The 18,782-nt window shown below is 33.4% G+C and overlaps 1 protein-coding gene across 6 annotated transcripts in view; it reads left to right on the forward strand.

The window, feature by feature from the left end:
- LOC150093608 (thrombospondin type-1 domain-containing protein 7B-like) overlaps positions 1–18,782 on the forward strand; it is a 950,748-nt gene that overhangs the window by 737,149 nt on the left and 194,817 nt on the right. The window lies entirely within an intron of this gene.

An 18,782-nucleotide genomic window follows, 5' to 3' on the forward strand; every position in this document is an offset into this window, starting at 1 on the left:
TGAGTGCAGTCAAGTTTGTTTTAAGTAAGATACACAGATAACGTTGTCTCTCTTCGATTACTTAAAATTACTCAAGCACCTAATTAAATCTTAAATGTTAAACCCAGTAATTTCTTACTCTAAATCTTCATGATGAATTCTTTAGAAAATTTCCGAAAAGAAGTTATAAGGGAATAAGAAACAAATCTAAATGGATATTTTGTGTTGTTAGTTCTGTGAGCTGCTGACCAGAAAGCCAGTAGTGCTGTTAAAACGAAAGGAGTGTGAATGGGATTAAGTATCCACTCCTTTTTGCCATTCGTTAACCTCGTATTCCTTGTGCATTTGACATAAAAGTTGTCATATGTTTTTTTTGTTTATCGCGCTTAAATTCTGGACAGCGGATCTAGTTTGGAGTAAATCACAAACCTTTTAGTGAACGAAGGTGCATTTATAAGTATTGGAAAACTGGCTTCTGCGATATGTAGCGATCATCGGACTTTTATCTAATTTTCGGCATCTTATTAATGCTGGATTCAATAAGCGATGATAAATATTGTTCATTTCGTGTGCTGTTTCTTTTTCTCTGTGTGATCTGCGTTGTTGACGGAAACTTTAGATGCTGTGCGCGGAACAAATATAGGATTTTTTTAAGTGCGGCGCGTCCCATTCCGCCCTTAGAAAATCCCTATGTTTGTTCCTTGTGACACGTGCAGAAGTCGAGTATGACGGATGTTTATGATAGTGATGAGTGTTTTTTCCCCTAGCATTGTGCCTTCTTTCATATGGAAAATGTACAAATCCATGAAATTAGTGGTTAGCTGAGCATTGGTGCTCGGAACATTTTTTATTTGTATTAATAAGGATCTGATGCTTGTGAACAGCTTTAAATTTTGGATCTAGTTCCCTTGCGCAGTTAAACTCATGGATTTGGCGAATAGGCTTAGACGTGTCTTAGTTGCAATTGTAGGTTTTGTTGGATGGAATTTTTTAATGACAGTGGCGTATGCGAAAGATTGTAAATCTGTAGCCATTAATACCGTGGTGGGTGAGTAAGGATTAAATAAACCGCGAGTCCTGCTCTTTTCAATGAGGACCTTTTTTTTCCTATTAATCCCTTTGATTTTTGTAGGTATTAAATTTACCTGCTAATGATTTTATTGGATTGCTTTCATTTTTGCATAAATACTGTTGTAAAATATTACATTATTTTCGTTATTGTCCTTTGCTATTTGGTGTTCCCGTTCACTCTTTCCGAGGTCTGACCTGCATTAATTTTTAATAAACGCTAACCGAACTTGATTTAAAATCAAACCCTGATTTTTGTTGCATTGCGTAGGAATTTTAATCATATTTGCCGCCTCTTTGAATTTTCTTGTGAAACAGTTTTTCTCAATGTAGGACATGTTTTTTCTGTCCCAGAGTACATCATGACCAGTAGAAGCTGTGTAAAATGCTGAGCCAGACTTATATTCTCTCTTTTTTTTGTAGGCCTTTTGATGTTCGCTCATGCGGATTTCTACCTATCTCCCCGACTGGCCTACGTAGCAGACCACAGGAACAGTGAATATTATAAATCCCTGGTTTTTTCATTGGGTGAAGTGATTTTGATATTTTTTCAAGTGGCAAGAAAGTCACTTTTATGTTATACTTGTAGAGACGTTTGGCTAATTTATCTGTTACGTTCATGACATAGGGGGACTGCGTTCTTGAAGTCTTGTTTATTTAAGTTTCTTGTATTGAGAATTTTCTTAATTGTCTTAGTTTTGAAACCATTCAGTTGTAGGATCTGTGTTAAGTATCGTATTTCTTCTTTCCGCTTTTCTTCTGTACTGGGGATGCTGTATGCTTTATCCCTTAAGGTTTTTATTAGGCATATTTTTTGCTTGGGGTGGTGTTGTGAGTTAGCATGAAGGAATCTTCCTTTGTTTGTTGGTTTTCTATAAATGGAGAACGATAATCTGCTTTTTCTTTCATTTATTTCTATAAGGATGTCTAGGAAAGGAGGTTTTTTATTTTCTTCTAGTTCCGGAGTAAATTTTATGTTAGGATGTAAGTTATTAAGATAGTCTTTCAATGCAGTCAGTTCTAGTGCTGTTCCTGGCCAAATGATGAAGATATCGTCCACATAGCGGAGCCAAATTTTTGGTTTGATGTGCCAGTTTTGTAGAGCATTATTTTCAAAATTTTGCATATAGAGGTTTGCTAGAACTGGTGAGAGGGGTGAACCCATTGCTAATCTTTTTTTTTTTTTTTTAAATCAAGTTTGGTCAGCGTTTATTAAAACTTTATCCAGTTCAGACCTCTGATAGACTGAACGTGAACCACAGAACGCGACATCAAATAGCATTGTTTCCAGCTAACGCGTTAATAGTTGTATAGATCTGCTATTCGGTTTTTAACGAATTTTCGTGATGTTCATAATACCAACAAATGAACTAATTTTCGTGATTTCTTGTAATGTGTACTTTAAACTTTTAGTTCTCTTTATCCCTGAAGATGTTAGTCTGACAACTAACGAAACTTGTCGGGTTTGTTTTTTAGTACTTGTTTAGTTTTAAAAAACAGTATTTTTTAATAAACATATGGTCACAAAACCGGAATAATTCGATTGAATTATTTTGATGTTCAAATTTTGAATATCTTGAAGTGGTTGAGTTTTTGAAATGCAGTTCAGTGTCTAGTATATATTTTGTTTGTAGCATTACGAGGTGATTTTTTTATAATTTTAATAGATGTGAAGCTGCCTTTTGTTAATGTTGTTATTAGCATTATTTTGGAGAGGATGTTTTGTTTGTTTGTAATTTTGTAGTACATTAATGCATATTGACAAACATTTTGAAATCATCCAGAAAATGAAGGTTGATTTTCAGAATGTAATGCTTAATCCCACCTTTACAATGGAATCTATTAATAAAAGATCACACTTAATTTCGTATGAAGATCGAATAAGTTTGTGAACAGTAAAGCACATTCCATTATTGTTATTCCAAGTTAATGATCATGGTATGGATCATTTCCGAGATAAAGGAAAAAATTCACTTAATATTACTACGCAAATAGACGAGCAAGAGCGTCGTCGATGCTCACTCTTGAGCAGCGATGCACGATGTTCATAATTTCAGCTTGTACTTTATTTGCTATAATTGTCCCGCTGCATCTTAGCTGTGATCAAAACTTGAATGTTGCTACTTTTCTATAAGATAATTAATTTCCGTTTCATGAAGGCTTTGGTTTCCACCAAAGGAAACTTTTTTCGAATTCTTCAATAAAAACGGTAAAAATTTCATTCGGTTTTTATTGAAGACCAATTTGGACTAATTAAGATGCATTCTCACCCTATTTGGGTGAGAAGGGAACTCTTATTTGTTGATATTTCAAGATTAGGAGGGGGAAAGACGGATAATTTTATTGAAACATGTTGAATGCTGAAGTTTAATGCTTCAAGTTTTTTTCCTCTTTTTTTCCCACCGACTTTTCACTTTAGTACACAAAGCACTTGCCTCCGATTTGGGAAAAAAAAAAAATAGATATCGTAATGAAGCTATCTAGCAATGCAGTTTCTAGGATAATTGTGTTATGCATTCCTGTTTAATGGTGTAGTAAGAACTTGAAAGTTTTTCCTTCCCTTCACAAATGAATAAAGTTCAATGGTATTGAATGACGGATCGCAATTGCATCCATCAGAACGGCAAGAACTTGAAATTTTTCTGTCTGTGAAGCCTATATTTCATTGCGTTGCCTTCTAAAGTCCGGTTTTTACTCCACTGCACTTTAACTCCTTTGGGTTATTACTTCCAAGAATATTGTTTATTCTGATAAAAATCCACGATATAAATGCCGAAAGATAAGACTGTATCTGCTGGAGCGTGCAGACAATGAACGTGGGTGGTCAAAGATTGGATATCGAATAGACGTTTGTCACTAAGGACCGTCCGTATTGAAAGCTTTTAAAAGCAAACCCGCATATTTCATTGTGTATTGAGGTGACTGAACATTTTTGAATCCTTTATTTAAAAAATACACATAAAATATAAATAATATGGTATCATTTTGATTCCACATTTCTCCAGAAATTATTGAACCGCATTCTAAGAATGTGAATGTACTTTGCTTTCCTGAACTTGAAGATAATCTGTGCAGTTTTTAAAAAGAGTTATATTTTTATATAATGCCCGTGATTTGTCATCATGATTAAGGGGCCTTAATTGTGTAGGTGTTGGTTATAATTTTTTAATGCAACTAAAAATTTTAGTTTTTGTTTTAATTTGTATTTATATTTAGCTTATTTTTATTTATAATTTTATTTTATACAAAGAAAGTTTTTAAATATTTTTATTTCTTTTGGAAGGTAAGAGCCTCCAAATAACGCTAAATTCCTCTATTCGGTTGCCAAAATCTTTATATACCATAGCACGCAGATCAGACTGTGCAATTCATTACGATACAAAAAAACAAAACAAAAAAAAATCTTGCTTATCGGCGATTGATTCGTAGATAGTCAAGTTAAGTTTTCTGTTAACTTACTAGATAGTAAAACGGTTGAACTACATCCATGGTTCATGACAGTTAAATCTGAATTTATTAAAAATTAATTTTAATTCTGGTTCTGACATCTACTTTACTGTGAAATAGATCTCATTAAAATTCAGCTAATATAAAAATCAATCATGTTATTAAAATGCCATACTAAAGTCAAACCATATCAAAAATCAATCACGGTTCTGTTACGCCTTCGCGAGTGAAAGGCGCGTCAGTTATTTACGATCCCTGGACTACTGATTCCCAAACTTTGTTTAAAAACACTTGGGCACATTAGTTTCTCCGGGCGAATCGTTAAGTTTGCATAACTTAGCGATGCCACATAGTACATTCGTACACCGATTTGGGCGTTTCTTACAGCAGCTTCACTATTTGAGCACGAGTATCTGCCGAAATACTGTCTACGAGCAATAATACGCATGGGCCCATTATCCGCAAAATGTGTCATTACGAGCTGTTTCTTTCATTACGTCGAAAGGAATGAGATGAATTTCTCTATCTGTTCGTTATGAAAACTTCTTCTGTCCTTCAATTTCAAAACAAAAAATTATTAGTAGTAGTAGTAGTGCCTTTCCAGAAGTATTCACCCAATAAATGTGAAAAATGAGTACATACAGATATATTTGCTAACAAAATATCCTCCAATTGCTCCAATTTTTTCTTTGAGTGTTCTCGGATAAGATATTGGATTTCTGAGACATGAATTCTACCAGTTATACCTATGTGAATCATTTGGATAAATAGTGTTCACCGTAATAGAATCAAATCCACTATGAAACAGACTATATCTGTGATGATTGTTGTTTCCTGGAGATCAGTGGCAGCAGAGTATCGAGAGGGGGGAAAAAAAGTCGGCGACGAAAGGGAATGTCAGGAAAATACTTGATTTCTCTGACTTATCGCTGCCTGCAATTTTATATTGGCGACCAGTGATTAGTAGTCATTTGACCTGAGAAATTCAGACTGGCGAAAATGGAATGATAATTAGAGTTAAGATTGGAATTTCAAACCAGACCATTTTGATGGTATGATAAGAGAATTAAGGACTAACTGAGAGAGATTATTTTTCCCAACTTTACATAAAACTATTTCATTTTCGCCGCACACATATGAAAATTTCATAAGAATTATCGAAAAGGAAATTATGACAGTGAACCGTTACGCGCAGCATTTTTCAACCAAAAGTATTCAATTCTGTTTCAAAAAGAAAGTTCACGCTGTTTCTCATATCGATGAATAACTAATAAATAATTACAGTAAATGAATAGTGGAAGCCACTGCGTGTGATAACTGGCGTGCCATGTTCTCTGGCAACAATTAAAGACCATCCACACACGCGAAGTTTCGCTAGATTGCATTTTCTACATTCAGGGAAGCTTTTCCAGAAACTACATCCAGTACGAGTTATAAATGTTTGTATGCTCCGTCGAACCCCTACAAGTTTTTGCGGAACCCTTGGGTTCTGCACGTACCTAAATGATTTACAAGATATGATCATAAAATATCGGAAGAGCGGATAGAAAAGTGCGTGTTAAAATTGAATGTGAACAGCTGTAAGTGAGAAGATAACATTAGATGGACACAAGTTGAATGGATAGGCTTTAGAAAAAGTTAATGAATACAAGGATTTTGTATTTGGGTTGATAGAGAATTTAAATTGCATGAGTCATAGTAAGACACTAGTAAAACTTAGCAGATTGTAGGATGACTCAGAAGAAGCTTCACTTGTAGGAGAACGAAAGTAGCGATAATGTTATATATAATATACTGCTTTGGTAAAGCTAGTATTGGATTATGGCTTCCAGCTTTAATTGTCAAGGTTATCACTACTTGTCAAGCAAAACAGGAGCGCTCAGAGATGATTGGCTAAATGTGTAAAGGGATTGGATCATACTTATGAAAATCAGTTATTTTTAATCTGGTGAATTTATCTAACATGAGAAGAAGAGGAAATTTAACTGTCGTTTAGTTCAGGACATGTAAAAGATAGATAGATAGCAAAAATGTTCTTTGAGAACATGATAAAAAGATGATGTTAGTGTAGGAAAAAACTATCTGCGGTTGGCCTTCATCAAACGGGTTATAAAAGCAATGAATTTATCTCATTTTTGAAGGTTAAAACTTTAAATTAAATTAAACCTTATGTATAACGATTATGTACGAGTACATTGGTAGAGTTGAACATGTCGTTTTGTTATGCATTTGTGTATAAATATGTACGCATACATACTGTATGTGGTGCGGGTATCGGTTTGGTGATTATCAGAATACGGTTCACTTCCTTTTTGTCAGCATTGAATCAATCTCCTTTGTTAGTGAGACTAACATATACAAACACGATGCCTTTAAAAGTAATTATATAAAAATTCTTACAAAATTTAAACGACTTCAGATGTGATGGTAGAATATTACATGATTCGTTACACCGACATGTAGCGAGTATCAATCACTCTGAATGCTGCACAATACTTGTATGTACAATGCTGTGTGAATATACTACACAAATTAAAAAGGAAGAGCAATCGCTCTCTGGTGACTAAATTTTTAAAATAAACAAACAAAAAAATGGAACAGATGAACAAAAGTGGGCGAGAACTTAAAACCGACTTCTTTATATGATCATTTCACTTTATCGATTACAGATTTTTTGATGCGTGTTGTTGTATGACAGAGATATTGTCAAATTTTGATTGTAGACTAGCTGACTTTGATTATTTTGACATATTTACTGAAATTTGCTTTAAAATGAACTTTGTTTCATGTTGCTTGTAAATCGTATAAGTCAGAATGTTTTATTCTTCCCAACCGTTTATTTCGTTTTATTCTTCCCAAATGAATTGCCGTTTATAATTAGATAAACGTATGTACAATTTATCTAATTATAACGTTTATCTAATTATAATATATCTAAATAGAATAATCCCGGTAATTATTGGAATTTAAAAAATAATAATGTAAAGAATTAGAATTCTGTATGCATATAATATTGTTCCACTTCACATGTCTTTTCCTGGATACAAGTGTATTCTATAATCAGAGAAAACTCGACTTGATTTCAGAGAGACCCAACGATAAAAAGTTATTCAGCTTTCTAGTGAAGCGGCAGCAAGTCATTCTGCTTTTTTTTTTCTGACAATCCCATTCTCAAAAGATTATGAACTTATAGTAGCTTAGTAAACTGAATTTAAAAGGGTTTTGTAATCCGGAAATCTTTCTTTATAGACAAAATATTATCGAAGTTTTTCTATACAGGTTTTTTTTTTCAACAATATGTACCAGCATCGAAGTTTTGCGTTCTTCAAAACAACTCCTCCTAAAGTATTAAAAAAATCTCGAAACCAAATATTTCAGCATAATCTCTGTTCCATGAATTACTGTGGGCATAATCTCGAAACAGCATGTATGATCAGAAATTAAACGAAACATGAGTATTCCTCTGAAATAGTCGGTCAAATAAAAAAATCGAATAAAAATAATAATTTGTTTAAAGTTTTGAAAGGAATTCATAACAGTTCAAATCGACCATATTAATGACTTTCGAACTGTAAACAATTCCTTTCAAAACTTTAAACAAATTATTATTTTTATTCGAATTTTTTATTTATTAGTATTTTTTGAAGACTGCAAAATTCCTATATAGCACTCTTTTTGAAGCTAATAGATTTAAATAGGTTTCTAAAAAAGAAAAATTCCAGAGATACAGAGCATAATTCTAACCTCACCGTGATTGTTTTTAAATCAGAAATTAGAAAAAGACGAAGTACTATCGTAAATGGAAAGGGAAAAAATGAAAAGAGATCTTAAAACTGATTTTTTTTTACGTGCAAGATGGAAATCAATAGAACTCAATGTCAACGAAATCAATTCTCATAGAAGAGAAACTCAGCAGTTAGCAGAGATTAAAAACATTTCTTTAATGAAGATGGACGAATGCAACTGTTGAAGAAAGACGCTCTCCATTACAGCGTTGCTCTGATAACGAAAAGGAAATGGCTAACCGTAAGAACGGTAGAGGAAATTTGTTGTTGAAATAATTGACAAAATAGTGAAGAAACAAAAACTGGTGCAGAAATTAGTTTAAGACATTAATAATGTTATACATTAGTTCGGCAAATTAAATATGCGAGTTGAGAAAAATAAAGCATACATGTATATTCCAAATCGGGTTGAACTCATTGAAATAGTACTCATAACTTATTGCTAATGATTTCACAAATTCGATTCTATCTAATGCATTTACAATGCTTCAAATTGTCAATATTTCAAAAATGTTCAGAAACGAAAATTTTGAATTCTACGGATTAATTCACGTTTAGAAACAGAACTCTGGTTATCCAACCGAAATTCTTTACTCGGTTCACTGGTGCAGTCAGACCAAGATGAACTGCACGTCAGAGTGCAAGCATGGTTAACGTTAATTTGATCATCATTCGAAACCAGCTGGTAATCGATTCCTTCGGCGAAATGCTGCTGAATTATTCGCCTCATCCTCAGTATATCAAAATTAGCTGAGGCAACTATGCTCGAATAGAACAAAACACCAGGAGATGAGATGCGTTTCAATTGCTGGCGAAGATAATACATGAACCACCGTACACGAAGTAGCACCTTATGGTACAGTTTATTTTCCAGAATATTCAAAATTTCTTAATAAGTTCTTATCAGTTTAGAAGGTATCTTTATACTTCTTTAATAATTGGCTACTACAAACACTCATTGGTTATTCTCGTTTTCTGCTATTTAAGAACTGCTAAAAGCAAAAAATGTTTTGCATTTTAAAAACTTTTGCCGTTCTGGTATTCATGATTCGTAATCTTTATTAATTGCGTTAACTAATTACTTCATTGCGCTTGGTAAATTATTTCCATGAGCTAACATGAGTGATGCGCACATACTGTAATATTCGTTAATCGTTTCCGCGTGTATTATCAAACAGACTTAATTATGTATTAATGGTTTCCACATGTAGTATCATTTTCACTCGCTAATTAATACGTAATTTGAGAAAACTTACTTTCACTTGTCAGTTAGTTCCTTAGATCAAAGCCTACTCTTTTAATTTGCAGCTATTTTTGGAACGTTCATTAGAGAGTGAAGTTCTTTTGATATTTTTGATTCGCAGTTAGTGACGTTGGAGTAAGTAGAATTGTTAATACACTACAAGGAGCGGGTTGCGTCCTATTTGTTAGGATATCAGCAAATATGATGGCTTTGTTCGAGGTGCATTGCAATAAAACGATTACAAGAATTTCAACTTGAATAATTCTGAATCACTTTCTAAGTAGGTTAGTTTTACAACACCCTAAGAACCTAAAATGTGCAATGTAAAATAATATAATATTAAAAAGAGAGGAAAGTTATTCTGAACAACAACAAAAAAAAAAATCCAGCACGATGGATCACGCAGTACTATCAGAAATTTTCTTACAAAAATCGATGATGAATACAAATAAATCTTACAAAAAAAAAGTCACTGCGCCATGTGCCAATAAGTTTTTATATTCATTACCGAAGCTTTAAAATTTGAAATGAAATGAAAACGTTTCATTCTAGACTCTTCTAGTCAGTTCCTGAACACATTACCAGTTAAATATTTCTAAATATTTAGTTAAACTGACATTGTCGCTAACAATATCAATGCTGACCGAGTAGTTACCATACTCGCTATCCAACCAGCAGACCGCGGGTTTGAACCTTGCAATGGGCATGTATGATTGTGAATGTCTTTGGATGGAAGAAGAATTTCATCGCCATCGTTCTCCTTTTTAATTCCATTTTTTTAATGTGCCCATCTATATACATATGAGTGTGTAAAGCTGTGGTAGATTGCTTGACGGTTCTCGGCGACTTTTTTTCCTCTAAAAATAAATTGGTTAAACTACTGAGTACAGAATGGCGTTATTTGCATAATTGAAATGATTGTATGTGAAGGAAGATATGGTTAAAATCTCAATATTCATTAGTTTTACTACCTTATTGTATCTCCCTTTGTTGTATTTGTACAGTATTCCCCCCCCCCGACATGGATGTTTATGAAATACATGTGTTAGACGATTTTTCTTTGTCTGATATGCGAACCATCATCCTGCCTATTAGAGAGGCCCGAAGTGTCTTGAAAAAGTTCCGCGTTTAAATAATCCAAAATCGCGTTTTCCAGAACAGTATTTCTGGATTAGCTAATTCTTAGCCCACTAACAGTGCAGAAAATGTGTAATAGATTTATAATCTTTTGGGTAGGGTCACATAAAAATAATTAAATAAACACAAAATTATTAACGATTCTCACCAGCCGGTTAAGGAAACGAATCGGAATCTGTTATTTGTTTTAAAATGTTCTTTAATGAATTTATTGATTCAATTCAGAGAAACGACTGGGCTTGAATCCAACTAAATTTATGTAGTTTTACATGTTATATTGCAATATGCATCTGTGCTAATTGTTTATAAAAAAATAATTAAACATAGAAAAATTAATAAAGAGATACCTTAACCAGTTACGTCAATATTTCATATGAAATATAAAAAAAATTTCCAAGTGCACGGGACACATATATTTCGCTTTCTTCAAAATTATTTTTGAAACATTTTCTTAGGAAAAAACTATTAAATCCTGTATAACGCCGTAGTATTAGTTACATCATACATGATATATAAGTTTTGGCGGTCTTTTTATTCTGTTTTTATGCATACTACAGTATTTAGAAGTAAACGTATTGTAAGTTTATCTGAAAAAAGCTGTTTTTTCTTTCAAAACTACCTGAATTTATTTTTTATGTTTTACTTAACGGTTTTCGATTGAAAACTGGCTGATGAATATATAGTATTGAAGCTTCAAAATTCATTGACTTTTTCTTAACGATGCTGCTTAAAAACTGTAAAGAACTTGAATTCAAGCAAGCTTTATTTGTTTGTTTTTTATTTATTTTTAGTTCATTCTTCTGCATAGCTTTGTCCTTAAAACGAAATCTCGTAACTTCACGCGTGAATTTTAAAATAGTGCAGTCTAAGATCTCCAGTTTTGGTTGTTTTAAAATTTTCACTTTATTTTGGTGGATGCTCAAATTCTAAACCTTTCGATTTTCATGTATTACCTTGGTATTTGCATGTTTCAGCATTTATTGTTTTAATATTATTTACCAATGATAGCATACAGCTCCCTTGTTGATGTAGTCTTGATGTGTGTGTGTTCGGATACTCCTTTTCCATCAGAAATATAAAAGACACATTTCTGTTGCATTGGAATTACTTTTGTACACGACGAGGATTAGGTAATTCGTGGAGATCATATCGTTGAACTAATGTATCCTAATAGAAGTTGAAAAATAATAAATATTAATAAACTTCAGATTTAGAAAATTGTGGTTATCAGCTGAACGACTTACATATAAGGTACTGTGGGTATTTCTTCAGCTACAGTGATAGGAAACAATTATATGTGCTCGTATCGTATTGTATATTCTTCTATGTTTAATGCTCCTCATAGAAACTGACAACACTTTATTAATATACTGAATTTAAAATCTTTAAATTCAGTATATATCTTATCCTCGAAAAGATAAATAATAAAATAGTTCGGAGTTTTGTGGTTCATATTTATCAGAATTTTTAACATTTTGTTATTGTGATAATTTAATGATTTGAGATTAGCTCAAGGATAATGTTTCGATGTTCTGCATTTCTTTCTTTACATACTTTATAAAACGCTTAAATACTTTATAAAAAATCTGATAAATAAAACAGCGCCACGCTGTTAAGATTACTGAGCAAAGCAGATCCCGCAGCTCGGTTCAATATCGGCAGAATGTTTGGCTCAAGTAATCAATCTCAGACTGTGATAATTAAGTTTTCCTCAGAGGTTCTCCTTCCTACTTCGCCTTATAAATGGACAAACCTGCCAGAGGTAGTATATGTGCACCAGACATTCAATTCAGAATGGAAATGTCTTTAGTCTTTCCCCTTGTCGAATAGGATTCGCTTTCTGGTTTATTATCATAAAAGCAGGCTGGCTTGCTTCGAGATAGTCGGGAAATAAGCTGCTTAAGAAAGACCTGTGCCTCCTGCTAGAAGTTAAAAAAGGGATATACGAATATAATATTTATTCCTAATTCTATAAATATTTTAAAACTTTTGGTGATCATTTCTCCAATATGTTTTTTTTTTTGCATGATTTTAATCGTGTGGGTAAAGAATAGCTAACCAACCAAAGATTTCGTAGGAAAAGCTACTACTTTTGTTTAGATTACGTCCAGTCAGCTAAAACTGAAGGCGCAAAGCCAACGAATGGGGTTTTAATGTCCCAATGAAACTTTTTTCGCTCCCCCCCCCCAAGTAAGGACCTACCTGCTAATAATGATTCTGCTGAGAAAGACAAAAACATATATAACGTGACTGGATCCCATAATTTGTCCCGATTTTTCTCCCTTGTCCTCGGCCACAGGGAGATGTATATTCTCTAGCCGTTTTGCTGGGAAAAGACTACTGCTTCTGTATGAAATCGACTAGCTCACGGTAGAACTACACTCTTCCATGATATCAAGCTTTTAGAGATTTCTTTGAGAAGTCTTTAAGACTTTCTTAAAGCTCTGAATGCTTTATTACCTAATCAAAACAGGATTCTAATCCGGATTTCTCCAACGAAAGAGCACAAACAGCTCTTTCAGGTGTGCTACTGAAACATTTCTTTAGTCTTTCTTCATCTGTAGTCTTGGTTGTATAAATCTCTAATCGATCATTTTAAAGTGCAACTAGCAAAGTGATTTAATAAACAAACCGCTAAAATATAAAAAATACATAAAATATATAAAACTTCCAAATAATCTCTTAACTCATCCACAGTAGTAATGCACTATAGGTTTACCTCCTTTCGCGAATAGGAGTCGCATAAAAAACTAATCGAATAAATAGTGTAGGATGAATGTTAATTATCTGTATCACTTGTACTTATTCTTACCAAATCTAAATCAATTTATATTTATTTTGTTTGAGAGGAACGCAATTCTTATAAAATTTGCTACTATGGACTTGGCTCGCTATTCATACTCAAGGATAATAGGCAAAGTTAGGTGACGCATATGTGCTCAGGGATCACGGTTGAAGACAGATCTTGAATTTTATATTTAAACGCTAAAAGATATGTGTTAAAAGAAAATAAACAAATAAAATGCCAGTGGGGTGCTTAAGGGTCAAAGCTGTATAACTGAGAGGAGACCTCCGCATAGCCTTTAAAGGAATGCGGAGAACCGACCAGGGCTTCTGACCTAATGTCCAATCCTCACCTTCTCGTGGTGCACCCTCTTAGGTGTCTACCTGGATACTGAACAAACGAGGATGGGCTGGCAATTTGCGATTTAGCCAACCATATATCCTTATTGGTTAAACCACAGTATTGATACGGTGAAAAGTACCTTATAAGATAGAAATATAAGATCTGACAATGTCGAACCCTTGACAGGCAACAGATTGATTTGGAGGAAAATTGTAGATAGGAAATTAGTAATGATGCAAATTTTTCATGTAGTACTATCATATCCTGTACACCCTTGATGTTACATGTCAGGAATTTGATGATAATAAAATGCCAGTAGAGTATGTGTGTGTAGTTAGCGAATACACTATTTAAAATATCAGTCTGACTGACATAGAGCGCAAACTGACGTAGTTTGCGCTTTCATCCATGAAATTGCCTTTCATTTTCTTAAGCTATTTACTTAGATATTACGGGGGGGGGGGGAATAGAAGATGTTTCTACAAAGTCGACGTATTGATAAAGTAAGTTCGTTGCAATTTAGAAGAGACTACTTGGCTGCTTTTATTATTATTAACATTGCTGTTGCTACTACTCTAGCGGTGGAAGTTCAGAGAAGCATTTACTTGCTCAAAAATTAAAATGATGTTAGCCATGCTGCAGATTACTTGGCCAACATTACTTTTTGTAGTGTGTGTGTGTGTGATTGAGAGAGAGAGAGGCTTCAGTTTTCATGTGCTTTGGTTAAATTCGTTAATGAAAGAGAACTTTTTTTTATCCTTTGTCTTGCATTCTCCTCTATTTTATTCCGATTGCGCTCAAACTTTCAGATGTTCTTGAGCATTCCGAGCAACAGACCAGATTTGGTGAAAAGTGGTCGAACGATGTAACTTACGATGTTTTTGTCGGGGAGAGTACCTCACGGCTCTCCATTTTTGTCCGATTGTCTAAAACTTTCGTGGTTCTTAATCAACTAAGAGACAGTTGTATTTTAAATTGGTCAAAATCGATTAATTTCCCACGTCCAGTATAAAAACATTGGACAAGAGATAATCATATTACAATTGGTCGAAAGTTAGTCTAGTGGGTTACATTTCTCAGAATAACAGTGGACAAATATCGCAATTTGGTCGAAATTAGCAGAAAACGATGCGAAATTTCTGTGAAGGTATAGTGATTTTTTATTTATTTATTTTGCTATTCTCTAGTTCTTTCATTAATTGGATGCAAACTTCAAATATTGCACTCTGCATTCGCGGTTGAATTCCTCTATCGAATAAAATTGGCAGAGAATATTTAACCCCGAAGCAGATGTTACATATTTTTGTATTCTTGTAATAAGAGTAGCCAGTCACTTCCAACGCCATTTAAAATGGCTTACAAATCACTCAGCTGACTCTTGATAAACATGGAAATAATGACTGCCATTTATTTTTTATTCAGAAAGCCTTACACGACTTTATCAAATGATCATCTCTGCCAAAAATTAACACTATTTTTGGAAAGACAGAGTCACTATATTGAAAAATAATATTTTTTTCTTAGTAAAATAAATTACATATGTAATTAATATAGTTACGACCAAATAACTACACTATTCCGATATCTACTTTCGTCGCTGCAATACCGCTGAAAACGGAGCTCGTTTTCTTGCACTAAGTTTAAAAGCAGTTTTGGTTTGTGATCTCGGAAACACATCCGAGCTCTACCTAATTAGTTGATTCTGTAATTGATACTCGAAAACTTTGTACAAACGTGTTATAATTATACGAAATTAGCATAATTAGCAAAAGCAACTAGAGAACATTTAAGTGTAATTTTATCATTTTTCTAATTTCGCCTTGTATAATTTTAGCTCTGCGCTTTCCATAAAGTTATTCAAAACATCCCTTGCGAATATTATATTCGTGTTATTTTCTTCTTATGCTATTTAAACTCTTTTATATTTATAAGTAAATGACTTTTAGAAATCTCTAAGTAGTTGATGGAAAAATCGAAGGCGAGTGAGATGATTTAAATATGTCAGATACTGTAATCAGATGAGAAGGAAATTATACCAGCCATTTTTCATCAGAATGCGCTTTAACGTCACAAATTTGCCATCGCTTACAAGAGTCGAAGTTCTTTTAATCAAATCAAATAGGACTTATTTCGAGACAAATTTCCAAATTGATTCCTGTGCTTATAAAATTTATGGCTTTCTCTTCCTTAGTTTTCTACTTGAATCCTCTGTAATAGTGAAAGGAAGCAAAGAATTCTCAGCTCAAAACCTTCTACTTTCAAGTAAACTAATATTGTCAGAAGTTTATATTGTGCTTATAATATTTGCAATGTGTGAACACAATAAAAACTACATCTCTGCCAATTACTAGTCTCAAATTGTAAAATATTTTTCCCCCCAAATCATGAAACTCCCTTTATGCTTTATTTCCATATCTGAAATCCTGTCGTTTGTACCTAGTAATTAGTACGTGTACATACACATCTGCCGCCTTGAAGCGCTCGATCAGCCAGTCGAGAAAATGAATATTAAAATCCGAAAAGATAATACTAAATTAAGAACATTTTTTCAAACTGAAAAAGGGTTAGCCAGATCTTGCAAATGGCGTTTCATCCGTCCGCAAAACATTTGTCACATTGGCTGTGGAATAGTTGCAAACTAACAGGCCTTATACATTAACTCCACAGCTTTAGTCATCTCTGTAATCTTAACAAGCCTATATCGCTTCAAGCTTACCTATATAGACTTGTAGTGGACTCATTTTATACGTATTATATAGCTAATGAATCAATTTAATATGTTTTTAAAATATTTTGTCAGTTTCTATTGTAAGCATCGATATTCTGTAGTCCATTATTTTCAAGTTAATCTTCATTGTATTCTATGAAACATTCATTATGAAAATATAATTTTGAAGTAGCTTTTCTAATGAGATTTCATTGCGAATTTTTTCATTATATCGTAAATCTAAAACCGCTGTCTACCAGAAATCAACGTTTCTATCACCATCATCCATTTAAAGAAAAAGTGTTCTCAGGGGACGTTCACGTTTCGTAATAATGATTATTATTATTACGTGACGCCTTCAAGGACTCATCGCGGAAGAACATTCCATACCATGCAAACCACTGTTTACGCCACTCAATCCTCCATCTGCAGACTACGATATCTACCCACTAATAGCATTTTTGTCTGTTAATTGCGCGTGTTCTCTTGCCGTATACATGTATGAGAGATGAATAACTCGAATTTCCTAAAAACTCTGCTGACTCACCTTGAATTGAAAAAGTCCAAAAAATTCCTCTTATCATGACGAAAATCGAACTCAAATTCTTCCAACTGCGCTATGAAGGTGCAAATATTGTTCGGATTATAAAATCTTCAATAAAAGTTTGTTCCTTAACCCCTTAGAGGCCGTTTATAAAATAGAGAGAGAGATTAATTGATTGCAGTTAATAATTTCATCTGGAAATAGGGAAGAAAATCGACAGCAAGATATTTTTCTCATTGGCGACAAACAAAAAAACATCAGTTGATGTATGGTGCAACTGAATTCAAACTTCCTGAAAATATGATATATTTGAAATATTTTGCAAAGTCGCGCTGCGATAGTTTCTGATTCTGAACGTACATGATATCAGTAACTATCACCTTGTGTAGTTGTTTAGCCATGCGAAAGTGAACTGTATTTATACGTTTGCCATATTTCAGAAACGTGCAATATTATTACAGTAAAGTAAAAGAGTTTTTCATTTCCTTAACGAATGACTTTTCGCCCAGTATGTTATTTTCGAAAGCCACGGGCTCAAACAATTCGAGCGAAGTGCCACTCTTCACATCGTTAAGAAAATAATTTGCCACCGATATTGCTATATCTGTAATGAAAACTGCCAGGAATCGCATTGACATGACACTATCATATCTGCCTTCTGGAATACAGACTTCGTGATGCTATAGTACAGTCAGCATGATTGTGATCTATGATTCTTTTTGGGGCGAAATTGCATCTCCTCTGTTACGTATGTTATCTGGCATCATTGTATAATAAAAATGCCTGGGACATATTTAACTCCTCGGAATTTTCATTCTTTTCACTAGAAATTCATAAATATTTGGGGATATGTTAGCACAATAGGCTATTTGACACTAAAAAATTTTGGGAAATATCCAAGGAATCAAAATTCAATCGCAGCAGGATTTTCACAAATTGTACTGTGAAAATATATCTTTTTTTTCTTAATCATGTGCTTCTCCTCTGCATCGGGTTCGAAAAGAATTATAGAAGCCATTAGATAACTATTAATAATTGTAAATATTCCAAAAAGGTATTCTTTAATTGATTTTATACATCAGACAAATACGGTGGATTAATTGAGCATGTACAAAGTTGATTTTCTGCAACAAAAAAAAAAAAAAAAATCCTGAAATAAATGGCATATTTTATAAGTTATAATTACGATCTATAAGTCCTTAAGTTCATAATCCCAGATAATAAACTTCTGTTTTTCAATAAATGGTCATGACCATGCAAAATAGCTGTTTCATCCAATAGTGTCACTCAATTTTTACTTTTTGGTGCACCTGTTATTTAAACTGTTTTAAACAACAGGTGCACCAAATAGTGCTCTTCTGATTTCGCCCTCTCGACTAACATATATCAAACTACTCATTGGAATCTAAAGTAATTTAAAAATTTTTAAAAACTAGCGTTGATTAAAAAAATCAAGTGCTTTAAAATTAGTATAAAATACATGGCATATATGAAATAGATTCACATGAGAGAATTGGATTGAACAAGTATGGCAGATCACCGGTTTCAAATTTCGCTCCGCAATTCATTTCAATTCTTCGGTTAAATTCTGTGATATGTTATTATGAATATCACGAGAAAGATTTCGGTGAATCATTCAACTACTATCTGCCAGACAGACAGTGAATACTATTCGCGACTAATTGTATTTCAGTACTATTGCTACAGCCAGTAAAGCATTCTGCAGGACTGCACACGGCAAATAT

The sequence above is a fragment of the Typopeltis vanoorti genome, chromosome 23, assembly GCF_054136105.1.
Source record: "Typopeltis vanoorti isolate ZY-2024b chromosome 23, IOZ_Tvanoo_1.0, whole genome shotgun sequence".
Taxonomy (NCBI): domain Eukaryota; kingdom Metazoa; phylum Arthropoda; class Arachnida; order Uropygi; family Thelyphonidae; genus Typopeltis; species Typopeltis vanoorti.